We start from the raw sequence: 6,606 nt of genomic DNA, 5'->3' as shown, positions 1-6,606 counted from the left end.
CATGAGAAGCCCGGTGTGAAGTGCCCCACTGTGTCTTCTGCAGAGCTGAGGCTCTATGGTATAGATTCTATAACCTAAGGGGAGCCAGTCAAGGCAGTGAGGATATGGGGATGTGGGCAGCAAGAGCCAATGATGACGAAAGCACATCTTCCGTGATCGTATCTTCCTGCTTTGGAGGCTGTGGCTTTTAGAATGGCGTTTAGTCAAAGGGAGAAAAAACCCTGAATGCAAATGGCTTAAGGTGGCAAGGTTTCTTCATTACAGTGAAAATGTCCACAAGGATCAAGGATAGTTTGGTAGCTCTTTGATAAGAAGAACCTGGTTGGGGGCTGGAAACATGGTTCAGTGGTCAGAGCACTGGCTTCTCTTGCAGCAGTCTTGGGTTCTATTCCCAGAACCCTTACTAGGTGGCTCGCAACCACATGCAACTCCAGTACCAGGCGGTCCAACACTTGCTTCTGGCTCTCTCTCCCTCCCCTCCGCCCCACACAAACATACACATGCACTCTCACACAAATGCTCTGCCACATACATACTCACACACACATACACACTCATATACTCTCACATGCACACACACATATACACACAAACACTGTCACATGTACACACACACAAACATACACATGCACTCTCACACAAACACTCACACATACACACAAATACTGTCACATGCACACACAAGCGCACACACACACACACACACACACATTTCCCACAGGCAGCTCCATTCCCAAGGTCCTCTCATGGTCTGAAACAGTGACTTAGGTACCAACCTTGTGGTGATCAGTCTTCTGTCGCTGTGGAAATGCCTGAGAGAAAGTTTGGAGGAGGAAAGATACATTCAGCCTACAGTACCAGAGGCTGTAGCACTTGGCTGACTCCATTATTTTAGGCCTGAGGTGAAAGCGTCATGGCAGAGAGGGTAAGGACAAGGCAGAGACACTCCTGGAGGGAAGCAGCAGTCAGAGAAGAGGATACATTCACCCTAGAGAGCACTTGCTCCAAGCCAGCCCCACTTTTTTACAGTTTCTCCCACCTCCCAGTAATTTATCCAACTATGACTCCATTAGAGTCATTGATTGATCCACAGAGGGACGTCAGAGTTCTCATGAATGAATTACCTCTCCATGATGGGCTCACCAGCAGGAATCCAAGCCTTCTCCACTAGAGCCTTTTGGGGGACACCTCATACATAGCCATTGCATCTGGATCCTGGCCATTTTGAAAACAGAAGGGACAAAGGAGAGAAAACTTTTATGTCTCTGTGAGGACCACAGATGCACACCCACCAGGAAGAGGAAAAAGAGGAGGGAAGGAGGAAAGGAAGGGAAAGAGGAGGAGGCATGGAGGAGGGATGAAGGAGGGGAAGGAGAAGGGATGGAGGAGGAGACATGGAAGAGGGCAAGGAAGAGGAGATATGAATAAAGAAGAAGGTATGAAGGAGGGACGAAGGAGGGGAAGGAAAAGGAATGGAAGAGGAGGCATGGAGGAGGGATGAAGGAAGGAAAGGAGAAGGGATGGAGGAGGGATGGAGGGGAAGGAGAAAGGATGGAGGAGGAGACATGGAGGAGGGCAAGGAAGAGGAGACATGAATAAAGAAGAAAGGATGGAGGAGGAGGGATGGAGGAGAGGGGAAGGAGGAGAAGGAGGAGGAATGATATGAAGAGAAAGGTGTAGAAGAAGAGAGACGGAAGTCAAAGGAGAAGGGATGGAGGAAGGGGAGGAAGAGGAAGCAACGGGGAGGGAGAGGGAAAGCTAGCTACCTCCCATCGACCTTTGTGAAGGATGCTGACTTGTAGAACCCTCCTTTACAGACTTGATTTGAGCACACAGAGAACCGTAATGATGGACATTTCATCCCGATCTCCTTACCAGGCCTGAGCAGCCAAGCACCTTGTAGTCCTGCCTTTTGCTGTTTCTCAGGTGGCCCCTGGTTGTGTCCATAATGCCTATGAAATGGCCATCCTAAAGTGACACTTAGCTTTCTGCTGCGGGCTAACCCCCAAAGCCACTCTCGCTCACAGACAGGCAGGTAAGGCTCTCACTTCTTGTAAAAAGTCCTTAAATTTATTTTTAGAATGATTTAAGGCCCAGTTTCCTCTCCCCACCACCCCCCATCAGCCAGCTTGTGATTTGAAAGCCATCGAGAGACATTTGTCTAAAAGAAAATGAGTTTCATACATAAATGGTTTCATCTAATAGGATTCGTACTAAGCGAGGTTGTTTTCTAAAAAGAGTAGCCCAGGCCAAGGCAACTGAGGACCAGGTGCCTGTAATGTCCGTGACCCTAGGGAAGAGGCCCCCAAGCTCCCACAGTATCTGGAATACCCCTCAAAGGCCTGTGTTAGAGGCATGGTCCCCAGCCCACTGCACCATTTAGAGGTAGAGGAACCTTTAGGTAAACATTTGCTCTCTATCGTTTGGTTATTTGTGTGTTTTATTAGGAACAGAAAACTGACTAAGGCAATGAGAGAAAACAAATCCATACCTGTCTGGAGCTGGTTCGAGACCAGTGTGTGCTTCTAGGACTTCAAGCAGCTGACTGGATGTTGCAGTGGACATTTCTCTCTTCCCAGAAGGGTCACAGTGGCATCTCATAGGAGAGTTTAAAGGGTTTAGTGTTGTTTTCAAAAGTTTTTGGAGGACAAACATGACGGATTGATGCGTAAAGATGTGCTGTAACCCTGGCAACCTGAGTTTGACCCTTGGAGCCTATATGGTGGAAGGAGAGAGCTGAGCTCTGCAAGTTGTCCTCTGGTCACACATATCTCGCATGTGCACGTGTGTGTGTGCACATGTGCACGCACACACACACACATATACACACATCCCACATATATACCCACCCATCACACACACACACATATATACAGATGCATATCATACACACATATCACATACACACACATCATACACATAACACATACATATCACATACACACACATACTCACACAGAGGCACACTACATACACATAAACAAACAACATACACACACATACATACACATACGAACATACATGCACACATGTTACATACACATACATCACGCACACACACCGCATATATACACTCATCACATACACGTGCATCACACATACAACACACAACACATACATATCACATACACACACATAGAGGCACACCACACACACACACATAGACATACATACATAAACACAGACACCACACACAGTGTGTATGACACCACACACATGCACAAAAAAATATAAACAAAAAAATTTGCGTTTAATAATTTGACAAACTGAAATAAACTGAATGGTCAATCCAAGACGTTTGCTTTTCAAAAGCACCACTTTTGCCTCAATCTTTTTTTCACAAATCACAATTAAGCAAATCTAATTTTTCGGTAATTCTTCATTGTTCTTCTTTTCAAGTTTGTTTCCTTGTGGCAGAATAATCAAATCTAACTCCCATCTGCCCTATGTACTGTATCATTCTGTGTGCGTGGGTCACTATCCTGTCCATTTGGCATGCAATTCAGCATAGCGTCCATATCCTTGGCTATGCTTTGGGGGATTTAAGCTGAGCTAGAAGCTGAGGACATGCTGAAGTTGCTGGGGGGAGGCTTCTGGTTCCCTCTTCCCTCTAGGATTCGAGGATTCCCATTCACGCCTGAATCACACCCACCACCCAAAGCCGCACTCACTCTAAGAGGGTCTGACCTGCCCTAACTTGTGACTCCTCCGTGTATGTTGAAATTAAGATTGCTCTCGGGTTGCCGATTTGTCCTGTCTACCACGGGTGTGTTCAGAACATGTTGTCAACAAAAGATTACATCACAGAGGAGGGTGTGCCCAGCAGGTTGGCACCCACCGGGTTCATCAGAGGCTCTGTGGGCTGAGAAACACAACATCGTCGGGGTTAATAGGTGAAATGCTGTTCCAATTTTAGAAGTTATTCTTCTGGGGAGAGAAGACAAAGACCCCCCCGCCCACCCCAGCCCTTGGCTTCCCTTCACCTGTGTTTTCCTGAACCTGAGATGTGTTTGCACACGGCAACGCCCACCTTCCAAACAGAAGCTTGCAACTCAGCCAGATTTTCTGCTGAGCCAGCCAGTCACTGGGAACAAACACCGGGGACTATGACAACCGCAAATGTGTGTGTGTGTGTGTGTGTGTCTGTGTGTGTGAGCAAGAGAGAGAAAGAAAGACAGAGAGACAGAGACAGAAAGAGAAGATAGAAACAGAGAGAGATTGCCACTTTAAGTGTGGCATGTGTGTACATGTGCCTTTGTGTGTGCACTTATGCACAAATGTTTGTGACTACACATGTGTGTGACTGTGTGTGTGTGTGTGTGTGTGTGTGTGTGTGTGTGTGGCATTGGGAACTGTGTGTTTGCTTAAATTTGTGTGGCATGTTTGTGTATCTTTGCATCTTTCCATATGAACACAGGTGTAGTATGTAGTATGATCATTTACAGATGACAGACGTATGTGCATGCTGTGTCTGGGTCACTTTCCTTGTGGCCTTCTCCAGAGCACTTGGCCTGGAAGACCTGAGTCTCCTGAGTCCACCTCCCACTCAGTACAAAGAAGCAAACCAAAGAACCAAGCAAGCTCCAACTGACTTCAGAGCCCAAAGGGAGGAGAGAAGTCTAGATTGAAGCCCAGCCCCTGGATCTTCATTCCTCCCGTGTGGAGAAGGTAACCTTTATGAAATACCATGCTCCGGCCTTCAGCGAGACTCCTCTGTGTTATTCTCTTCATTACTGGAAGAAAATGCTCCTGCGTGTCTAATTAATGCCAGTGAGTCTGCAGTTCTAGAGAGGTGGGTCCTAATTAGTTCAGTGGGGTGTCTGCTACACTGAAGCCTTGGGGGTGGGGTGGGAGGGCTTTGGTTCTTCCTGAACCACAAGATTGAGCCTGCGCCAGATCAGCATGGGTCGGCACTGTGCTGTTTAGTCACAGGAGAACCACAGAAAGAAAGGTTTTGAAACCAGGGCCAGTCCCTAGACGCTGGCTTCCTTATCTTCCTATCAGTGAGGGTGAGGACTCAGGGTCTGGAGTATCGCCAGCTCACAGATTAGAAGACTCTATGAAGTGTGTTCATATTTGGTCAGTGTTAGGATGTCCCTCACTGGAAAGCTGGGTTAATGAACACTTTGGACGATGGGTCTTGTGATGTGGCTGAGAAAGATGACAGAGAACCCTAAAGGGGAAATCTACCTACTTCAGTAAGTTTGGGGTTTCACTTGGTTTGAATGGGAGGTGAGCCAGAGAGACAAGACTGTGGTAGATTTTTTTTTCCCCCTGACTCCTCTGTAATCCTTCATTTTCATCCATGTCAGTGAAGGATTTATCATCCGTGACTTTCAATTTGAAGGTGTTTGAAGGCACCTGGTTTTCAACAGCATGATACAGGAGGATTTTTTTTTTTTTTTTTTTTATGGAAAACTGCAGGAGTTGCAAGTTAAGTGGGATTTAAACCAGCAGTCTAGATGTCCCCAACTCCCATGGCACCTAGAAGGCCCTTTCCAAAAGAACCCTTCCCACTGGAAGGACACTGCCACGGGCCCTGCCAGGTTGGGAGGATGCTCAGGGTGAACCCTAGACCCAGCACTGACCACAGCATGGCTTACAGGCCCACGGCTGCCCGCCTCTGGCTCTGTTTGCATTCCATTTGATGAGAAACCTGGCAGGCTCCCCCCACATCAGCCCTCTGGCCTGGCCACCAGCCTGTGTGTGTCCAGAGGGAATGACATGGGACTCAGGAATCCTACCTGTCCAAGTGGCATCCACCCAGGACACGGGGGATGATGGCCTAATCTATGCCAGGACTCTTCCTGTGATGTTCCTTCTCTCCTCAGAGGAACAGGGAGGGGACAGGAAGGACCTGGCGTCACCCAGGCACAAGGCCATGTTCGCAGACAGCACCTGACAAGAAACTGGGAACAAGGAAGCCTTAAGTCTTGGTTGGGTGGTCAGTCAAAGATGGCAAACTTAGCCACTGAGGACTAGAGGAGTATTCAGCAGGGGTGAAGGACTGACACATAAGGGACTAAAGAGGACAATGGGAGAATTGGATGCCTGGCCTGAGGAAAGGCTCCAGACAGGTTCTGACTCTGGTGCCATTATTCAGAGGTGTGGATTAGAGGAGGGGTTCTCGCCCAGGAGAAATCCTGACTCACTCTGGGCACTTAGCTGGCCACGTGGCCTCATACTCTTGCACTTAGCGAGATGGTTCCAGTGCCCTGAGCCGTTTCCTGATGCACAAAACAAATATTTGAACCTGAAATGCTGAGTGAAGCCGCAGGATGTTTGGTAGATTTTTTTTTTTTTTTTTTTTTTTATGTTCTCTCTGCTGCATCTAGAAGCCTTTGGGGAGTTTGCTCTGTGGCCGTCAACACGGCAACCTTGTTCTGCAAGTAGAATGATCTGGAAGCCAATGACTTCATACATTAAGAATGTCCTCCCTGTCTGGCTCTTTGGCACTGGCTGTGTAATCGGTACCTAGACAACGTTTTCAAAAGCACCCCTCCTCCCCCGCAAGCTGACATACAGCCAAGAGGGTGTATGACCAAGAAACAGTTTCCTTCGCCAGCTCTGGGTGGTCCTGATGCCAGACTTGTCTTCTCCAGCCCA

At 47.8% G+C, this 6,606-nt stretch overlaps 1 long non-coding RNA gene across 1 annotated transcript; it reads right to left on the bottom strand.

Annotated features, from left to right (window-relative positions):
- Positions 1–1,133: 1,133 nt before the first annotated feature.
- On the bottom strand, positions 1,134–3,740 carry LOC110293856. The gene is made up of 3 exons (XR_002377872.1): positions 3,688–3,740; positions 2,492–2,715; positions 1,134–1,215 (listed from the first exon to the last, which is right to left on the bottom strand). It is a non-coding gene; the product is annotated as an uncharacterized LOC110293856 (long non-coding RNA).
- Positions 3,741–6,606: the final 2,866 nt, after the last annotated feature.

Source organism: Mus caroli, chromosome 5 (genome assembly GCF_900094665.2).
Source record: "Mus caroli chromosome 5, CAROLI_EIJ_v1.1, whole genome shotgun sequence".
Classification (NCBI taxonomy): domain Eukaryota; kingdom Metazoa; phylum Chordata; class Mammalia; order Rodentia; family Muridae; genus Mus; species Mus caroli.
Note: the sequence above shows the minus strand (reverse complement) of the source record. Positions and strands in the feature narration are given on the sequence as shown.